A 21,201-nucleotide genomic window follows, 5' to 3' on the forward strand; every position below is an offset into this window, starting at 1 on the left:
TGATTTAGTGCCGCCAGGGCAGTCCCGCTTGGACGATGTGGCAATGGATAAGAATATCACAAAATGGCTGCGCCCTGCTGCCTGATTTTGCATGTGTTCAAAAGTGAAAAACTATGGTAAGGTACATAGGAAATGTTTGTACGACACTACGATCGATCAACGTATGTTTAAAAACATGCCCGAACCCTCGGGACAAAAATATTTCTGAGCGCACTATTCCTTTAATTGGAGTAGTGAACCATGCTACTGGTGTAATAAAAATATCTTAAGATCGGCCCTCAGCCACTCAAATTTATAAACATTATGCGCGTGTCCGTCACTGAAGTCCTGTTAAACAAGCATAGGCAAAGCCGACAGTTTTGGTTTGTGTGCAAGTATTAGGCAATCCCCGACTCTACCCCAATTCCACAAATGATGCTGAAGCGGTATGTAATTTTGCTTGGCGGCACTAGCTCAAATGGAGCTGCTGCACAACAGTGGTCTTTGCGCAGGATGGGTAGGTCTGTTGGTGTTGGCCTAGATGCATGTCCAAGCCTTTTTATTGCGACTCAGGAGTCGTCATCACACTATGTTGTAGCCCATGCAGTGGCCTTAATTTGCCTCGGTCCCATTTTGCAACACACCCATGCACTTGGGGAGTCTATAGAGAGTGTGAAAGGTAGTATCTGAAATGGAATATGGAATTGTGCACTGACAAGTGCAAACTCTTTGCACTTCTTGGACTTACTACATATGTAAATTAAGGTCTAACAATCATGCACGCTTAAGACCTAGCAACATGAACGCAACGCTGCACCGCTGTTCAAGGGCATATCTGTCTAACATGCAACACTTGGCATTATCCGCCCACCTTGGTTGGCACTGCAGGCTCACACGCAGTGCCATTTGCACTTAATCCCATGTGCAGAACTACACTGCACAAAATAGCTCAGAAGTAAAGCTGCCATATATTGGTAAATCTCCACCTTAATGGCCATTCACGCTGCATACAAAATTAGCTGAATTGTCCCTGCATTTTAATTTGTAGTGTTTTTTTTTAATCACCAAACCGCATTGATATTGGTTTTTAATCGGCCCCTATGACAGCCGGTGTTTTGAGCCCGACTGTGCCCTGCAGGATTCTACTCTGTGCACCTGGCTTGCTCACTACGCCATTTTATATGCCTCCTTCAAACTCTGAGATCTTTGTCAATTCCATCATCGTTAGGCTTCATCTGCTGTGTGGAGAATGGGGCCCTGCAATACCCTTAAGGCCCTGCAGATTGACATGGGAGGAATTTAATGGAAGCGGTAGTGGTTCTGCCAATTAGCCAGAGTGTCACTTGGGTTTGGGGGAGTGGGGGGGGGGGGGGGGAATAGGTGCTGAGAATGAGGATAGGCCCAAGTTTTGCTATTGGTTTAGTGTATACCAGGCACAAATAAGGGAGTGTGAAGCCTCCTGTCCACCAAATGCCCAGAGATGACACTCGACTCCGTGTGTGATTGGAGTGTGTAGGTAAAGTTCCAGAAGCACAGCCCTGCACCTTAACCATAACAAATCCATACTGGAACGACAAATGCAAAAAAGCACAGGGCCAATGAAAAAATCTTGTGATGCCATGCCAGAGCAGTGGCCACTGGCCAGGTGGGGGGAAGGGGGGGGGGGAGGGTGGGGTGGGGTTGTTGTCATTGCCGAGTACAAGGATCCATAATTATGTTGCAGACTTTGCAGAGCAGTGCTTGCTGGACATGGACATACAGGATTAGGAGATGAATGTGGCGGAGCAGAGAGTCTACTCTACACAGTGTAGAAGATGTGGGCATCTGTTATAACACACCAATAACAAGGGCATGGGAAGCACGCTTGTGCAATGTTTCGTAACCAAGCTCCTTAGCCATCATTGCCCAATGCCAACAGTGTGTGCTCTGAAAGCAATTGGCTTTCACCTTTTTTTATAGAGAATTAGCATGAGCAACTTCCCAGTCCCAACAATTTCCTGAGGGCCTTTCCTACCGCATACAGCCCATAAAATTCAGCTGAGTGAGTCGCATGCCATGATGCGTTAATCTTCACATAGCGCATTTAGACCAAGCGGCAGGCTTTATACAAATACCACACAATATAACATTTGATGAAATCTATAAATGCATTTCATTAACAGATGCCCAGGCCAACCCATCCATTGGTATAAACTTGAAACATACCCAGATACATTTTTCTCATGCATTTCCACATGCAAAGCAAATACAAACATACAATTGTTTTAGAATGTATTAATTTGCGCGTTTTGCACAGTACTGGTACCGTTAATGGCCTTTTAGCAAACTTGAACCACCTGGGTTGCTTGGGATTTTGGATATATGCTTGAAAACCTGTACACTGCATAGGCGGTGGCTCATTGAAGCGTTTCATTTTCTTATTAACAGTACTGACGATTGTTTGCTTCTCAGTGTTAGGGTTTATATTCATAGACGCATCGAGGTATCTTTCCAATTGTTGCTTGCCACATACTGTCCGACGGTACCCATCCATTATGGGACATTTTTCACGAGGCTGATTTTTATTTCTGTCTTTGGAAAAGACTCTAGGTGCTTTGCAATTCTATTTTCACAAATGGTAGGCGGCAGCGCCATGTTGCTTTGTGTCTATTTTTAATAGAATGCTATAATTCGAAGATGCAATCGTAGCCAGTCTGGAACACATGCCGCAACCACCAGTGCATCCCCAGTCGAGTTTGCTATGGGCAGTCAATCGACTCAGAGGTGTAAGCTGCTGATGTAGTCATCACAGGTTCTGTTGGTGCTACTAGAAAAGTATTTTACTACTTCTTGTACTCTACGTTATGGGTGGCCTTGGCTGGGTAAACATTGCAAGTTGCAAGCTAATAGCCAGGCATAAACATTGCAAGTTGCAAGCTAATAGCCAGGCCTAAAAGGCATCTGCCCCAGGCCTTCTCCAATGATTGACGCAAGTTCTCCACTTGATAGTGGGGGAGATTACTGCTGCATTTTTAATAGTGGAGATTATTACTGCTGCATTATCTCCCATTAGCCTCTTTGAACTTGCAGTGGACAGAGAAAAGAAAGTGGGGGGCCCAAGGGCAAGAGAGGAATGCGGGGTGAGCTGTACTTTCATTGTTTGTTTGTTTATTTTTGGTAATGCGCTCCGAGCCCGTGGGCATTTAGGCGCAGCAGTACAAGAGGACTCGAAACTTAGTTACAAAGCCTGACACAGGCTAACACAGCAAAACAGTGGTCACATACAGTGGGTGGTACAATGCATATAAAATAACAAGGGTTAAGCACATAAGAGTAACATTTTAGCAGGTTGTGTCGTTTCCGCTAGGGTGAGGGTCGTTGCATGTCATTGTTGTGCAGGAAGGTGTTGGCAGATCTCGTCAGTCGGTTAGAGGGTCTCCAGTTGATTCTTTCCGCTAGGTAGGAGGGTGCTTGATTGTTGAGGCATTTAGAAGTGAGGGAAATAGTTTTAAGTAGGATTCTGTCCTTTATTTTTAGCCAATGGGCTTCCGGTGTTTGGAGATATGTTCTCTGCATGGGATGTTCAGTGCTGCTCTAAGAGCGTTATTTTGTAATCTCTGGAGTTTGTCAGTGACCGACTTGTTGGCACCTGAGTATAAGGCGTTGCAGTAGTCCAGTCTGGACATGACAAGGGCATTGGCCAAGGTGAGGCAGCTGGTACTGGACAGGAAGGGTCTAGCGGCCCGGATGAGTTTACACGTGTAGGTGGTTGAGGAGGCAAGGGAGTTCACTTGCTTTTTGAGGGTGAGAGCTGAGTCGAGGTAAAAACCCAGGGTTTTGACCTCGCGCATAACCTTGATAGTGTTGTTATCAATGTTAAATGAGGTATAGTCCGGGGTGAGTTTGGATAATTTGTGGTCAGAACCAAGGAGCAGGATTTCAGTTTTATCGTCGTTCAGGCAGAGGCCATGTGTAGCCATCCATGCTTGAATGAGGATTTAAATTTTATTCACCAGAGCCAAGTCCACTTCATAGTTGCCCGAAAGGGGTATGAGGATCTGGGTGTCATCTGCGTAATTAGTGTAGGTGACGCCCAGTCTGTCCAATTTGTCGAACAATGGCTTGGTGAAGATATTGTACATAGTGGGTGAGACACAGGAGCCCTGTGGGACTCCACATGTGATTTGGATAGGGTCAGCCCACGTGGAAGAGGAGAACACTCTCATAGTCCGGTTAGCTAGAAAGGATTGGACCCATGCTATAGCGTCTCCTGTGAAGTTGGCAGCCAACTTGAGGTGGTTGCATAAGACTGCATGGTCCACCAGATCAAAAGCTGCTGACAAGTCCAGTAGGAGTAGCAACGCTGTTTTCCCATTATCCTTAAATTCCTCCATTTTGGTTTTGAGATCTAGCAGGGCTGTTTCCATGCCATGGAGGGGGCGGAAGCCCGATTGGCGCGAGCCTAGAATATGATTGGCTTCTAGGTACTCTTGAATTTGGAGATGGGCTACTCCGTCGATAATTTTTAGTAGGAAGGGTACCGTGGTGATGGGCCTATAGTTGGTCGGGATAGATGGATCGAGGGTTTGTTTTTTGAGAAGGGGGAGGACCCAGGATTCTTTTAAATTGGCAGGCACTGTGTTGGATTTGAAGGATGAGCTGATAAGCTTCGAAATGAAAGGGGCTAAGTCTCTGGCAGCGTCCTTTATTATTTGGGCTGGGCAGCTGTCGCCCTTACAGTTAGAGGGCTTCAGTGAGAGGATAACCTTTTCAGTGTCAATGATGGAGATGGGTTTAAAGCTGAAAGGGGGCATAGTGATAGGTTCAGTTACTGGAGGCACTTGTTGATCAGTAGGAGAGAGGGTGTCTTTTTTATTCATTATTTTAAGTTGGAGGGTGGAGATTTTGTTAGATAGGGCGTTCTGTATATTAGTGCACCATATCTTGTCCTTTGGGACCGTGTCAGGTGGTTGGATAGGGGATTCCATTTCCCGGAGGATGGCAAATAGTTCCTTGGTATTCGATTTGGCATTAGTAATTCTGTCATTGAATACGTTTTTTTTAGTATTGATAATTTCAGACTTGTAATGTTTTGTAGCTTGGGTTAGCTTGGCTTTGTTGTCGTTGGTGGGCGAATTACGCCAGATAGTTTGAAGTTTTCGTTTCTGTTTTCTAAGGTCCTTAAGCTGGGGGGTGAACCAGGCATTAAGGTGGGCTTCTTGCTTAGCTTTGCGTAGTTTTGCAGGTGCAATGGTGTCTAGTGCGTGAGACATAGCTTTGTTAAAGGTGTCTACTAGTGTGTCTGGGTCGGTGTTGTCCTTCAGGCCGTTAATAGTGGGCAGGAGGAGGGGAATAAGTTTTTCTGTAGTAATATCTTTTTTACTTCTGGTAGGGAGTGGTGGTATCATTTTGATAGTTTTGGGGCTAGGGAGGTCAAGTGTGGCAGTGAAATTTATTAGAAAGTGGTCAGTTCATATTTGAGGGGTGATGACAGTGATAACTATGTTACAGTTGAGTTCTGAGACCCAATCAAGGGTTCTGCCTTTAGCATGTGTAGGGGAGAGAACTTTTTGGGTAAGGCCTTGGTCATTTAGGATAGATGTTATAGAGAGGGCATTTTTATTGCCTGGCTCATTGAAACCGATATTGAAGTCGCCCATCAGCAGCGTTTGCGAGTGTTTTTGGGTATTGTTCGCTATGAGGGTAGTAAGGTAATCTTCAAAGGTTCCCAGGGGACCTGGGGGCCTGTAGATCAGGAGAATGGTTAGCGTGCGGTTGTTGGAGAGTTGCATTTTTGCTGAGAGTACTTCGCAGGAAGCACAGGGGTGTGAGGTGGTGAGTCGGATCGGCAAGGTGGTTTTCGCGATGATTGCTAAGCCACCGCCTTTGGCATTGGGTCTGTCTACTCTGTGGATCTGGTAGTTGTCCGGTATGGCTAACATCAGTGAGGGTCCTGCTGCCTCATGGAGCCAGGTTTCAGTTACGGCAAGGAAGTCAATGCTACTGTTGTTTAGTATGTCAGCAATTTCAATTGCATGAGCTACCATGGATCTGGCATTGATAAGGGATCCAGTAAGAGTTAGGGTGTTGTTGGGAGGTGGATGACTTGCAAGTGTATCTGTGTGCTTATTTTGACTCCGGCGTTTCTTTTGGGGGTGGCGATTAGGAGTTGGGGTTGGAGTTATAGGTGTCATAGCTAGGGTTTGCTTATCCATGTGTGTCTGTATAGTTGGGAATCTAGCAGTATTGTTTGTACTGTTTCTTTTAGGTTCGTATATGCAGGGTAGCCTTGCCCTGAGTCGCAGGTTTCTATCTGTGGGGGGGCGAGAGCTGAGGGAAGCAAAGGTCATGATTGTAGCTAAGAGGGTCAGGGAGGTCAAGTTTCTGCACATGGTAGTTGGCGTGGTCCGCTGGTGCAATTTACTTCCCATGTTTCGCTAAGATGTCTGGTTAGGTGACGCAAAGTGTAGTGCAGGTGGCTAGTTGAAGCTGGGGCTACGCCTAGCGATAAAGGGCATGATATTCACGAAACAGTATGGGCTAGAGTGCATGGTCTGTTAATGATGATAGGGCACTACAAATCAAGGTGGACCGTTAGCGACCATAAGGCACAACACAGTTAAAGTGGTCCGTTAGCGACCGTAGGGCACAACACAGTAAAAGTGGTCCGTTAGCGACCGCAGGGCACAACACAGTTAGCGGTCCGTTAGCGACCGTAGGGCACAACACAGTTAAAGTGGTCCGTTAGCGACCGTAGGGCACAACACAGTTAGCGGTCCGTTAGCGACCGTAGGGCACAACACAGTTAAAGTGGTACGTTAATGACCGTAGGGCACGACACACTGAGGTGAGCCATGAACACCTGGGTATAAGTAGCACCCAGAAAACTAGGGCCTAAGTAAGTGGACGCAGCTATGGTAGTTATCATGGGTGTAGATCAGGCAAGCATGAATCGATACATTAACAATGCAATGGGACGCAAATTAAATGCATAGGTTCAGGGGTACCTAGATTCGAATTTAGCAAGAGGAAGGGCGTAGTACAAGGACATCTAGATGCGAAATGGCACAATTAGGCAGCCAGCAGTAGTGCAACACAATTTGCTAGGCACAGTATAAGGTCATCTAGACATTCCAGTCTGGGTCATGAGATGAGGTACGAGGTATCCGAGTAGCACGTTATAGGCAGGGACAGCATAGGCATGTGCAGCCATGTGGGGTGGCAGCGTTAATTAGACAGGAGCGTAGGTAATGCACTGTGGATTAGATGCTGATGGTGTTATGCATGTGGCAGCACTAGCTTACCTGGAGCAGAACGAGCAGAGTTCCTGGCTCCTAACAGGCACACAACAGGCCTTAGTATGGCCTTTGACTGGCCGGCGATCCGCCTGCCGGCGGTTCTTCCTGGTTAAATCGAGGATTAGCCTCGATTTCGTGCCGCGATGCGCCCGGCATGGGCGAGTCAGGCACTTTGCGTGGACAGGGTCAGGCAGGCCCCGATCCGATGCACGCTTGGGTCCTCGGTTCGATCCTCTGCTGGGCTGGGGGGTTGGGGGGGCTCCTGCCCTCACCCCTCGAGGTGGATGTCGGAAGTGGGGTACAAAGACATTTAAATAGCTAGCCTTGCTACACCAAGTGTCAATTTAATTAGCAAACCTACAGAATTGCAAAGCAAACTGCTATGCAACAGTGCTTATTTTATGCCAGGTGATGAACTTTTCTATTCTTCTCATCTTGGATCTTTCTGCTGCTTTCGATCATGTAAACCATCCAACTCTTACATCTGTTTCCACTCAGTTTTTTCTAGGTCTGTGCTCCAGGAGTTCCAGTCGTTTCTAAGAGGTCAGAGCTACTCCATCTCCTGGGATTGTAATAATGTATTCAGTGTTCCTCAATGCTCTTTCTTAGAACTCCCGTCGCTCTACATATGATATGGCATTTATAAGGTGCCTGTACACAAGTGTTTCTACATAATACCCCCCAGCTCTTCCTTCAGTCTATCCCATCATTTCTATGCAGAGGATTCACAGATTTTCCTATTGATCTCCTCTATGATGGAATTAAACTCTTTGCAGATGCCTCACTATCTGAATCCAAATAAAACAGTTTTGTTTTCCTGTTTCACTTACTCATATCCAGCAACCAGTCTCCTTTTCCACCTCCTGCCTTCCAATCTCGAAATCTGTCTGGAATCGGTGACCTGTTTCACTCTACTCATTTACTACTCACCTCTCTAGCACCACTCACACATGATGCTTCTTTGACGACAACATTTGTAACATCTACCCCATTTCCATGCTAAGCTTATTCCTGGTTTATTCCATGCCTGCTGTTTCGCTGTAATTTAACTACTTGCCCTTAGCTCACTCCCCTTCATTCAAAAATATAGCTTCTCTTTCATATTTCTCCACACTTCCATTTTCCCTTTCTCTCCCTACTCTCCCTTTCGATTCTCAGCTTTTATTTCACTTGCTCTGCATTGTCTTTCAAATGCTCCTCCGTTTCTTGTTCGCTCTCTTTACCAACTGTCGCTCTTGGCCGCTAAACACCGCAGCGCTCCCCCTTTTGGCATCCGCTGTGCTTCTCTTTTCCTAGCTATTTTATGTTTGCTTCTAAAATCTTTCTCTCCCACCTATCCCAACTAACATTTTTACTGCAAATGTTAGTCATATATTGTACTGTTGTAGTCCTTTTGTTCAGTATTTTGATAAAAGCTCTATGCAAAGCTCAGGAAAATACAAACGAAAAAAAACACATCTCCTTGATATGAGAGACTGTTCTCTGGAGAAAAGACTTGCCACCTGCATATCCAGCAATGCCACAATGAAATTAATGCAGATAGAGTGAGTATAAACCTATTTTTTGGGAGCCTAATTAAATTAGTCTAAATCAGGTGGGAAGGCAACTTAAAGGATGCCGTGAAAATATTAACAAGATGGGGCACAAATCAGGTAAAGATCCAACAATAGAAGGAATTCAATGAATTGCTGAAGGGGTAGGCTTAAACGAGGAGAGCAGGTTAGGTAGGCAATCAACAAGGAGTGAAGTAAAACAGTAAGGGTGGGAACTAGGTATCTAGCTGCTTGGACTACTCTGATAAGGTTTCTGTTATATGCATGTGCTAAAATTCTTACACGTTTAATTGCTTTAACAATGAGGTCATGGTACTAACGGCGGAATCTTTGTACCTTTTCAGGCTCTTATTTATTCTCTCTTTTTTTTTTTTTAAAGGGATTCAGCAAAAAATGCCACATTGCTAAACATACTTGTTCCTAGTAAGATGTATTGTGATGCTAGAGAATTACAAATGGTAAAACCAATGAGGGAAGAGCCAGGAGTAGGTAGAATGGAGTGCAATATGTGCACAGCGTAGAAGGCAGGATAACTGTGGGGAGGATTAACATTTATATATAAGCTGAGAGATGGCCAGATCGGAGACTTTTCACAAGATGAGAGAGAAACCCCAGGCTGTGAAGCAGGGCGCACATCTTGAATATATGTTCCAATTATGTGACTGTTGAGTGTGTTCAGTTGCCCATTGTCCAGATACTTTTTATCGAGCATTTAGGCACCTATATAACAATTGTGCGATCTGTCTAAGGATAACCACCACTACTGCCAGCAGCTCGGAAAAGTCTGGGGTCCTAGAAAGACTGGACCATCAGGACAGCAAACTGGTAGCACATGCTCCCCCACAAAATAGCCAAGAAACATCCAAAGTTTGGGGATATGCAAATGCACATCCTGTTGGGCACTTGTGAGGCTAGGGAGGTGGGCCCGCAATGCAACATTCCCCCTACGGGTGGAGTAACTGGGACCTCACAGGCAGAGACTCCCCTTTTGGGTATAATTGGCACCCTCGCTCCGGCCCTTGCCGCTTTTTGCAACCACTCTTTGCCTCAGGATCCTTCCCCTCCCCTCTGAAGCACTCCCTTGTGCATCCTCTTCTAAGAAAACCCACAGCTGATCCTTCCTGACCAGCTAACTATTGCCCAATTTCTATTACTCCCTTTCTGGGCAAACTCCTGGAAAAGCTGGCCATCTCTCAGCATAACCTTCATTCCGATTCTGTTGGCCGTCTCCATGACCATCAGTCTGGCTTCAGAGCTGCTAGAAGCCCGGAAACTGCTCTCCTGAACATCCCTGAAGAGCTGCTCTCCAACCTTGACTAACATTCCCTCTGTCCTCATCCTACTCAATCTCTCTTCTGCCTTCAACACGATCAACCATATGATCCTGCTCAACTGCCTCTGTGATAACCTCGGTATCACTGATCAGGCTCTTGGTTGGCTGACCTCTTTCCTCTATGATCGACCCTCCCAGGTCCAACTTGGGTCCTTCATATCATCTATCTTCCTCTCTACCTGTAGTGGTCTCCAGGGGTCTAACCTCTCGCCCTGGCTTTTCAACCAATACCTGGCAACTCTTGCCCACTGCATTGCCATTTTCTGCTCAAATTAAAGTGCTACGCTGATGACAACTCATTTTCAGGCTGCCCTCAGCCACCTCCTCTCCCTCTCTCATCTCCGATTGCCTAACTGCCATTCAAGATTGGTGCGTCACCAATGATCTTTGTCTAAATGCCAGCAAAACAGATGCTCCTCATCGGCACACCTTCACCATCCTTTCCCCTCACTCTCTGGCCGGCATCCCTTGGCCCTCCTACCCCCACTCCCACCTGCGATCTTTGACTCCAAGCTTTCCTTCTCTGTCCACATCTCTGGGGTCTCTAAAAAGTCAAACTTAATACTGCACCTCCTCAGAGGTACTCTGCTTTTCCTCGCCTTCCACCAGAAGTTCACTGTCTCCCCAAGCTCTGGTTCTCTCTAGGTTCGACTATTATAACAGCCCTGTTCTAAATCTACCTTCCTCTACTCTCCGCCTTCTGCAACTAATCCAGAACAGGACTGTGAGACTTGTCCTTGGCCTCAAGCCCTGGGATTGCATCTCTCCAGCTCTGAAATATCTCCATTGGCGCCCAGCGGATGCAAGGATCAAATTCAAAACCCTCTGCATTGTCCACAAGGCTTTCTGGGCCCTGGGTCCAAAATACTTTCAGCTATCCCTCCGCAAATGCCACCTCCCTCAAGCTCTTTGCTCCTCTACCTCCAACTCCCTCAGGGTCAGTCATTTTTCAAAGAAACGAGCACGGGGTAGATCTCGGTCTTCGGCTGGGGCCTCCATCTGGAACAGCCTCCCTGCCACTCTAAAACTTGAGGACAATCATCTCCAGTTCCGGAAGCACCTCAAGACCTTCTTTGCTTGTCTTCGCTCCACCTCTCCCCTGCTGATCTGCTCTCTTGGCACTGTGCACCTGGCCACCTTCTGTCCCTTGGGCCCAGGTACCTGCTCATCCTCCTGCACTGCCTCCTGGCCACCCATTGCACTGGGGACTATCTGTACCCATACAGTTTGCCACCCACCCCCATTTTCTTCTTTTTCTTCACTTATTCAGACTTACCCAGTCTGCTGCCAGAAACACAGCACTCGCTGGCTGCCCTACCACTGTGTATTGCCTCTATTATATATTTTTATCATTATCATTCATCTGTTCTCCTCTGCTCCACACTTTCCACTCTTCCCCCTTCCATGCACTTTTTCCCCGTCCCCATGCACTTGTGTGTTCTCAATGTCACTGGGCCTAATAAGATCGTTTTGTTCTCCCCCGTTTCCCCTCTCTTACCTTGTCGCGCTCTGAAACACTTGTGTACGAGCACGATACAGATAAATTATATCTAATCCAGCAAGGAACTCCCTAAAATCCTCTCGTGAACCACTGGCTAAGTCCTCGCAACTATAACTTTACTACTGCTATTCAGGTGAACTACAATAATTCCTGTGCATCCCATCTATTAAGACCTTCAGTCAACTGTTCCATAGGGGGGTCATTTTGCAGATGGAGATTGGCCAACACATCCATATAAATTCAGGGTCAGATCCAAACGCTACCATTGTAGGTCTCAGGAACCCCCAATCTAAGCCATCAAAGGCCTAGACACTCATTTACTGATGCTCACCCCGATACACTCCAGTAGGTACTATAAGGAGGCAAAATTTGGAAAATTGTCTGAAGCAAAATGTTCCATGTGTTGGTTATTCCTTTGAAATACTACTGTATACAGTTCGAAAGTGTTCATTAAAGCATTAAAGGGAATAAAAAAAAGGTTTATCACCACTCCAAATATGGGAAAAGGCAAGGTTACAGTTTTCTTAAATTCATTAACGAGAAGTGAGTACAATCTTTCTTTGACTTTATCAAATGTGCTGAAGCCATTAAGTGACAAACATGCCGCACAAAAAAAAAAAGTTCACTTGGAAAAGTTCCATCTGATACAAAGCAAAAAACAAAAAATAAAATTTTAAAATCAATATCAAGAGCTTCTGAAACACAACAAACAGCAGCACGATTTGCCGACAAGAGCAACTTTCCCAAGGGCAAATGAGATGCCAGAGAAAACTGAAGCAAGACTTGCTAACATGAGGACAAGAGCAACATCCTCCGGGGCACATGAAGCACCAGACTTGACGAAACGAGCAATATCCTACAGGGCACATGAGACACCACTCGATCAGGACACGGGCTACGCCGGGTAACTCAGCTAGTAACATCTACAGCGTGTCTTATGTTGTCCTGTGCGTTTTCTCCCAAGGATAAACCCGGCATGTTCCACATGGATTATTTTAGGTAAAACTCACGTCTACCTGCTAAAACCTTGTTGTATATCTTAGCATCCCCATTCAGCAGGGAGATGGGGCGAGAGCTGGCACAATCTATAGGGTCTTTCCCTGGCCTAAGCATCAGCGATGTGGATATTTTCATGTCCTCCGATATTACCCCACTTTCTCTGATCCTATTAAAGAGCTTGGTCATAGGATGGTTCAGCCATTCTCTAAAGGTTTTGTGATATCCATTACCAAAACCATCCGGGCCCGGTGCTTAATAGTCTGCAGGCAATTTATATCAAGGCTCCCTTCCTCCACAGTGATGGGGACTTCCAAGCAGTCCCCATCTTCCTTCGATATCTGGGCCAACCCCACCTTTTCGAGATAGGTAGTTTTGAGTGCCCGCTTGGTGTTCTCGCTTTTCAACAGGCCTGCATGAAATAATTCCATTACTGCTAGTTTGTCAGTTTCAGCACATCGCAATGTTCCGGTGTTATCCCGTAACTGTGTTATGTAATTTAACTGTATTATGCAATTACAAGCCTACGGTATCTGGAATTTAACTGCCAAGATGCGTTTGGCTTTACCCCCCCCCCCCCCCCCATCAGATAGTAAGTCTGCTGAGTTTGTAGTAACGTCCAAGCCGAATATATAGTTTGGGCTTCTATTTGTGCTCTAATTTTCCACAGGTCTCGTAGTGTTTTCAGCGATTTCCGAGTTTTGTGCAAGGTTTCTGCTTCTTTCACCTCCTTTTCAAGATCTATACGTCTTCCCCACCCCGCAGGTAGGCCGCTTTTGTGATACAAACTCCCCCTGAAATACTGCCTTGCCAGCATCCCAAAACACTTGCCGATCTACCGCTCACATATCTTTTTCACATAAGTAGTTAGTGATCACCTTTTCCACATGTGTCTGAAGGGGTATATCCCCAAGGATCATTTCATTCAACCTCCATTGTTTCCAGGATCCCGCCCAGAGGGCTTGGGCACTTCAATCTGAAGGATCACAGGAGCGTGATACGCAAGATAGCGGACCCCTATTTTTAATCGCAAGAACTTGGGGTATTAGTGTAGCTGAGATTAAGACCATATCAATTCTCAAGAAGCCCATGTGCACTGCCGAGTAGTGTGTGTAGTCCCCTTCGGTGTGATGGAAGAAATGACAGGCTTCTATTATGCCCAAATCCCTAAAAAAAAAATTTAAAAAAGGGTCAGCAAGGCCTGCCAAAATCTTATCGTTGTTCATGGGGGCTAATGTTTTGTCCCGTGTGGGGTTCATGACACAATTAAAGTCGCCTCCCACTACCACCTGTCCTCACACCAGCTCCACATTTTCCAGAGCAACATAGCCAGGAAGTGAGCTTGCCAATCATTTGGGGGATAGGCTGCAAAAAATGTAAATATTTGACTTTCCAATGCCCCTTTGAGTACCACGAATCTGCCCCTCTGGGTCCTTATAAGGAATTGCTTCTTAAACCCAAGTGTGGCCACCATTAGTATCCCTATCACGTTTTTCTTTGTTCCACCAGGTGCAAAATATTGTTTTGGGAACGCCTTGCGTTTCATAACATACTTTGTCTTTTGGAAGCAAATGAGTCTCCTGGAGGAAAACTAGAGGCTTTAAGTTCAACACTGCTTCTCAATATGGAACGCAGTTTCACAGGTGAATTTAGCCTCTCAACTTTCAGGGTAGCCATTTATTTAATTCGTATTCAATTGTTTCTTGATAAACACGCCTATTGCCGTACCAGAGTTCGGTTTCTAAGCACAAATCTGGGATTCGCGCCTCTGTTGCTCTGCGTAGTTTTACTTCCATGACCAGCGCATTGCCCCTGTGCTATCCTCCCATATTTATGTCAGCCATTCTCTAGGGTTTGTAACTTCAGCTGTACTACGAACGCCCTTCAGTCCCCCATCCTGCACCTCCCTTATGTACTCCTGCTAAGCTGGTCCCCTTCCGTTGTACGTGCTAACAGTCTGCTAGTTGATGTCCCTAGTAATATTGGAAGGGAAGACCAGTTTTGACTCTTCCGATCAGAGGGCCAAAAGCTCCTTCCAGCATGGGACCAACTACCACCCAGACTCGTTCATTGCCTGTAGCTGGTCTTCTCAGCACGCTGCACACACCCTCCCCCCACCACAGTAGGAGATCCAATTGCCTTAACTTCAGTTCAACATGTAGCAGGTTAAGCAGCTCCACTCACCACCGCATAGCCGGGAGACAGCCATGTCCTAGGTAGCCCCAGGCGCCACCACTATATAATAGTTCACACGTCTCCTCCTCCTTAACGGAATGGATTTCATTTGCTGCTCTACCGGGGATCCTCTGCCTTTATCTGCTATCCCACTGGGAGCCTCCGTCGCAGGGCCTTCATCAGCGGTCCATGGGCTACTGCGTTACCGGCACAGCATCTACATTTGCTGCAGCTCATCCATGGACGGATACCATCCATGGGTTGGGGTGAGGAGGAGGGGAGAGATCCCCCACCCAACCTTTGCCTTTCCAAGGGCTTGGACTCAGTCGTCACCTTCGCCTGTGGGACCCAGTGGGGATCCAATGCCTCGTGTAGTGGCAGCCAGCAATGCAGTCGGCACGGGAGAGAACGAGCAGTGTTGGTAGACATGCACCGCTCATTGTCCACAAACATACAGTGAGGGTTCCAACGCAACGCCTCAGTTGGCCCAGGGTAGGTCCCGTCTCAGTATCGGGAGAATGAGGTGTTCCTCCTAGGCAGGGACAGAACATCAGGCCGTAGTTCATTACTTGCACCCGCCATCTTGGGATCTCCCGCAAGTGCCTTCACACGCCACGGTCTGCACCATTGGGGGCCAAATTAGCTGAAACTTGGAGGGTGCTGCTCAGGAGCGGTTCCGACCCCGTTGCTGGGATCGATTTAGAACATTCAATGGGGGTTTGGACCCATGGAAATGGCTTTGGAGCTCACCGAGGCAGCACCCGGCAACATGCTCAGCTGGCCACACCCGCAAGACCCTGCATTCTTTGGGGCTGATGGCATATTAATGAAGGCTTCAAACTCCAAAACATTCTACTCAAGCAGAGACTATGTGGATGGCAAACCAAATATTATATTCAGAAGAGCAGACACTCTCAGAAACAAACTAAGTCCTTCACTATTACCTAACATTCAAAGTACAATGGACAGTACATTGTTAAAATCAGAACACAATGGATTCAGAAAATACGGTACATACACCATGTGCCGATTTGGCCATGAGAGGACCAACCAATTTTGTGACCTGAATGGAAAGGAAATTATAATCAGGCAAAGAATTAACTGCAGGACGAAATACGTTGTTTATGGCATCATATATAAATTTCAAAGACTGTTTATTGGAAGTACTATAAGAACTTAGAGCACGCATCAGAGAAAATTTGGCAGAAGTTGGAAGTCAAGATCCGAAGTTCCCAATTGCCCAACATTGGTAAATAGTGCACCAAATGTATTAGCCTGCAAAAAAATTGCTCTTGGGAAAGAAGGTGGTGACAAAGAAAAAGCACTCTGACAAGCGGAGGCAAGACTCATACGTACATTGAACACTACTGTCACAGGTCTTAATGCTGAAAACGAGATGGTATCTTTTCTATAAGTATGGGATTTGAACATAAGGTAAAACAAGAAGAGAGAGTGAATAGAACTGTTACAACCACAGCAGATATATAACATACCATTTTATAATTATCTCTTGGGCTGTACCCTTACAAAATGTTGTGCAGAAGTCACATGACTCAGTGAATTGACAATGATATCCGTTAATGTTAATTGATTCAATGTCATGATCCGGAACCACCTAATGAAACAGACTAATGCATTGTTTAGAAACTGATTAAGCAATTACATATCCGATACATGTGTACTAAATATGAGGCATCCTAAATTGATACCAAAGTATGCAATTAGTGAATTACATAGGAGACAGGCACAAAATATTTACACATCAAATGGACACTAATGAAGTGTCCACAGCAAAGCAGAGTCTTAATTAGACCATGTTACCACATTGCTGACACTATTTTTATTTGAAACCGCATAACATGATACGCGGAATTCGTATCTGAACTAGGGAATGGACAACTTTAGCCATTATCTACAACTGATATGACATCTGTGAACCAGTATCTCACAGTGAGACCGGTTAATGCACTTCTGGCAATATGGTTCTGACAAACTTGTTCAACTGATATATATGACTAACATAATGAATCTATGTATGTGCAACTAAGTATCATACTCTATATGTACAGGCATAATAATCTCATGTTACCCAAATGCGAGCAAATTGCTAAATTCCCCTTGCAGCTGGAGGAATATAGATTGATAACGTTAAACACAGATGGATACTGTATACATTTGTACAATGAAGATGTATACGCGTATACAAAGATCAGGTTGCTTAATATTCAGTTCATAGCTAAATACAGTGTAGGGTGTCCAAAAGACTGCGTCCAAACCCTGAGAATAGACTAACCTCTCCCTAAATATGGGGGCCGAGTACGAGTAACGAAAGCGAAAAGGGACACATGTTCTAATGTTACCTTGGTAACCAAACATATACCTAATGGCGACGGAAACCTGCGTCCTAACAACAAGCCAACGCAGGGAATCAGAACACGGAGTAGCGGCAAGAGGCGTCTAAAACGTTCGGATTTATAAATAACAGCAACTCTATGGGAACAAAAGCATTTGATAAACCATTAAGACATTAATATATGTTACTAGTTAGATTGTACGACGAAGCGCACACGCTACAGGGCGAGTGCTCCATAATTTGAAAAAGCATGCATTTTCTCCCGTTACTCGAAAGATTGTACCAAGAAGCGCACACTCCACATGGTGAGCGGACCTTAATTTGAATAAGCATGCATACATTGCATTCATTCCTTTTGTATGTATCAACTACAAGTAGAATCAGAGTTTACCAGGACAACTGGCAGCTTATTATTCTGCCAGCAAGCATATTAACAAGAATGCGCTTTCTAGTTCATATTGGATAAGCGCATACTAAATACTCATAATCTATCAATTTTTCACAGGGATCTAACCCTTCAAATTGACACTAGAATTACTTATTAGAAGACCAATGGCAAGGAGAATATATAATTGTTTCTTGCACAGTTTCTAAACCAACAGTAATAAACCACGATGAGTACGTATTCTATGTTGAATCGAACAATTATCTACAAAAGGAACTTCTCCAAGAACTATTCCATTACAAATATCACTGAAAACTCACGAGTTTCCTAACCAACGCAATTCAACTGCTCTTAATTAGAAAATGGAAGCAGGATTTGAATATGAATTTTCTCAAGCATCATATTTACAATTGTGAATTCACTTACCTATGTTACAACGCCTTTATAACCCAGCCTTTAAATGTTTCATATGATTATGTTGTGTCTCTTTTCTTTAAGCTCCTAACAATCCTACCCTACACCAACCCATGATGTTCTGTCACACAACCGTAGGTTTTGTTTGAATATTATTGTATGTTCCTATACACAATGGTTCTATTGACACATTGTATTTACAAAGAGTTTTCTTTTGCTGAGATTATAAAATGCTACATGCCCCGATTTGAAAAAGGCGGCAAATGCCGAAACATGTCATCACAAAGGGCACACTATGATGATTTTTCTCATTAAACATTGATGTTAAAAACAACTTGCGCATGCGCAGGTCTACATGAGTATTTGTGTTCTATATATCTGGCGGTTTTTAAACACTTAACTAAACCTACCCAAGAATGGCTCCCTATAGAACAGAATCTCCCACATGATCCTGTGCCCAACCCACAAGGCCTTTCACATTGCAGGCCCTCAGTACTTCCGTCATTTCACCTTTCTACCCCAGGAAGATGATCCCTCAGGTCCACACACAAATGGCTACTCAGCAACAGAATATTCCAGAAAACCACAGGGCACACTAACCACCGAGTTATGTTACTGTCCCCCACTGTGCACATGGCAGCAACTGAATTACCACAAAAAACACAGAGACACCTTAAATTCTCTCTGTTGGGAAAAGCTCCCCTACCGCTCAAACTATCCTGAACTCCACACCAGTGGCAAGGGAAGGTGTCTCTGTCGTCCATTTGTTGCATGCCCCTTATGTGTACGATTTTTGGGGTGGGAGATGTTTATTGTTGCGTTTTGGCAAACATGAAACCTTACACAACATCACCATTAACAAGAAAAAAAAAATACAGAATAAATTATCCTGCCCTTTAACATTGAGCCAAACAAATACCATAAAAATTAATTTTATTCATCCTCAGTCTATGTCAATTGTAGCTGTAAAACTTCAACTTTCAACAACAAATTCAATAAAAGATTATCCTCTGGAGTTACCTTGGATAACTTCAAATATTACTATTAAAAATGTAACCATTGCTAGAAAAAATTAAACCAATGCTACAATATTTCCGAAGGCCGTCTGTAAACTAGAAGTGAATGCACTACTTGCAACCCAACCAATCGATTGCTATTTTAAATGGCTTGATTGCAGTGGAGCAAGATGCAGAAGTTCAATAAAATCAGAATCGTACATCCCTACATGTATTTCAACTATGCATGCTGTGTTGAATCTATCCTTAGTTTCCGAGACCACCCAAACTCATGGATGAAGATTGTGTTTAAGGATAGTGTTCATCAATCCATCATCACACCGTGTACTTTGGCAGATCGAAGGGGTACAATGAACCTCCATGGCCATTGGGGAATACCTATGTAGGGCCAACAGGAGTTGTAACAGCTCGTTTTTAACCCAGGAGTGAGGCTCGCTGTATGTGTAACGAGGCAGAGCAGGAGCCAGAACAAATCTCGGCTAGAGAAGCCAGGTCACAGTACCCCCCACCCCATCAAGTCTTCAGCGGGAACTCCCTCAAAAGACAGGACATATCTCCAAGAAGGCTGTCATGACAGATCTATGCAAGTGCTCTGAACAGGTGTATAGGCGCATTATAAATAACCTATCAATTGGGGCATGGGTAGATAGGTGCCTGGATGCTTTCAAGTCCGATGCCTGAAGCAAAAGCTTGTTTGTGGTTGCCTTGACAGGATTAGAGCAGAAGCCGATCTGTGGTGCTCTATACTGATCTCGCAAAAGACGAGGGCCGGTGCCTCCGAGGACAGAGCTAGTTATCAAAACAGTGGAGGGGGCCGAGGCGGGGATAGTCACCCTGAAAGATGGGACAGGTGACTGGGTATAACTACTAACTGAAGGCTTATCTGTGGTTTTCATGGCAAATATTTGAGAAGGGTTGGAATTTGCAAGAAAAGGAGCATCTAACTGGACCATACGTGTGTTTCTGGGCTCGAGGGATGGTTCTTTGGAGAGTTTCGGAAAGTCTCTAGTTCCTAAGCTGCCTGAAGGGGGTCGAGAACAGGTCGTAGTGTATGTGTCTAGAAAGGCGACTTGAGAGTCGGTCCGTTTGATCGGGTATTCTACGTGATCATATGGTGGCTCTTGATCCAAAAAAGTAACCGGACAAACAACTATTAAGAGCGGACAATTCATGAGTATTGGAACCCACAAATATCAGAAGTGCCGGTCCCTAATCACGCCTACGTGAACCGAGCTGGCAGTAGAGGTAGACTGTCTCCGGGCGCTTATTCACACAATAGCTGCCCGCCTCCACCAGTCTGAACGCGGGGAAAGCAGAGACTGAGTCCCTGCCCCCTCCCGGGCTCACAGCGCACACACGTCTCTCAGAGCCGCGGCTCCCGCCTCCCGCCCGCGGCCTCTACTCTCCCCCCTCAGAGTGGGGAGGGAGCGCCTCAGCGGCAGCGTGCGGCGCTTCACTCACCTCACACGTCCACTATGGCCATGGCTCGAGCCCCAACACTAGCACCGCCTCCTGCCCGACGTCATCTTGTCTGCCATTTCCCCCTTCCCTCTCAACTTCCAGACGGGAGACCTGAGGACACCGCGCATGCGCAAGTTCGATTTCCGTCGTACGCGGTACGCCATGTACAATGACCTGTTATGGGAGGGTAGTGTCTAGTTCTCATCAGAGAAACGGACCATAGCAACGGCCCGCCTACTCTTCTTCACGTGACTTTAGCGTCATCTTTGTAATTTTCGTGAGCAATTTTTGTAAGCTGGAAGGCTTCGGTTGCCAGTGCAACTGGAATCTGTGTGGTTTAGGCTTGCATTTTCAGCGGTTAAGGTGGGCATTTTAACAGCAGATGGAACAAAGATGGAGCTCGGGGAGGCTTAGGCTGCAGGAGCAGCAGGAATCGCGGATAGGCTTCGGCTGCCATTGCAAGTGTAACCGGAATCCGCGTGCCTTTGGCTTGATGCGGATTTTATTCGGATACGTTTGCCAAACACCCGATGGAAACGTGCGACTACGTCTTGTCCCTCGTAGTGTTTTTGTGGGTGTGAACCGGGAAGGCTTTGGCTGCCAGGCTGCAAGAGCAGCAGCAATCGGTGTGCTCTTGGCTGGATGAGAATACAATGTGCAATTTCTTTGGGATACCATGAAAGTTCCTGCAAGACACCAGATTGAGATGGGGTGCGGAAAATTACATTTACTTTAAAAATCTTGTTCATCTATTCAAC

General features: G+C 45.6%; 1 protein-coding gene across 6 annotated transcripts in view; it reads right to left on the minus strand.

The window, feature by feature from the left end:
- Positions 1-20,594, minus strand: part of EHMT1 (euchromatic histone lysine methyltransferase 1) — a 2,375,011-nt gene extending 2,354,417 nt beyond the window's left edge. For 5 of the 6 annotated variants that reach the window (XM_069609714.1, XM_069609713.1, XM_069609712.1 and 2 more), the window contains exon 1: positions 20,444-20,594. The gene's annotated coding sequence lies outside the window, so the exon portion shown is untranslated. The remainder of the gene's footprint in view (positions 1-20,443) is intronic. The other variant, XM_069609710.1, reaches the window with a different exon arrangement.
- Between the last annotated feature and the right edge of the window lie 607 nt (positions 20,595-21,201).

Source organism: Ambystoma mexicanum, chromosome 8 (genome assembly GCF_040938575.1).
Source record: "Ambystoma mexicanum isolate Mex_15411 chromosome 8, UKY_AmexF1_1, whole genome shotgun sequence".
Classification (NCBI taxonomy): Eukaryota; Metazoa; Chordata; class Amphibia; order Caudata; family Ambystomatidae; genus Ambystoma; species Ambystoma mexicanum.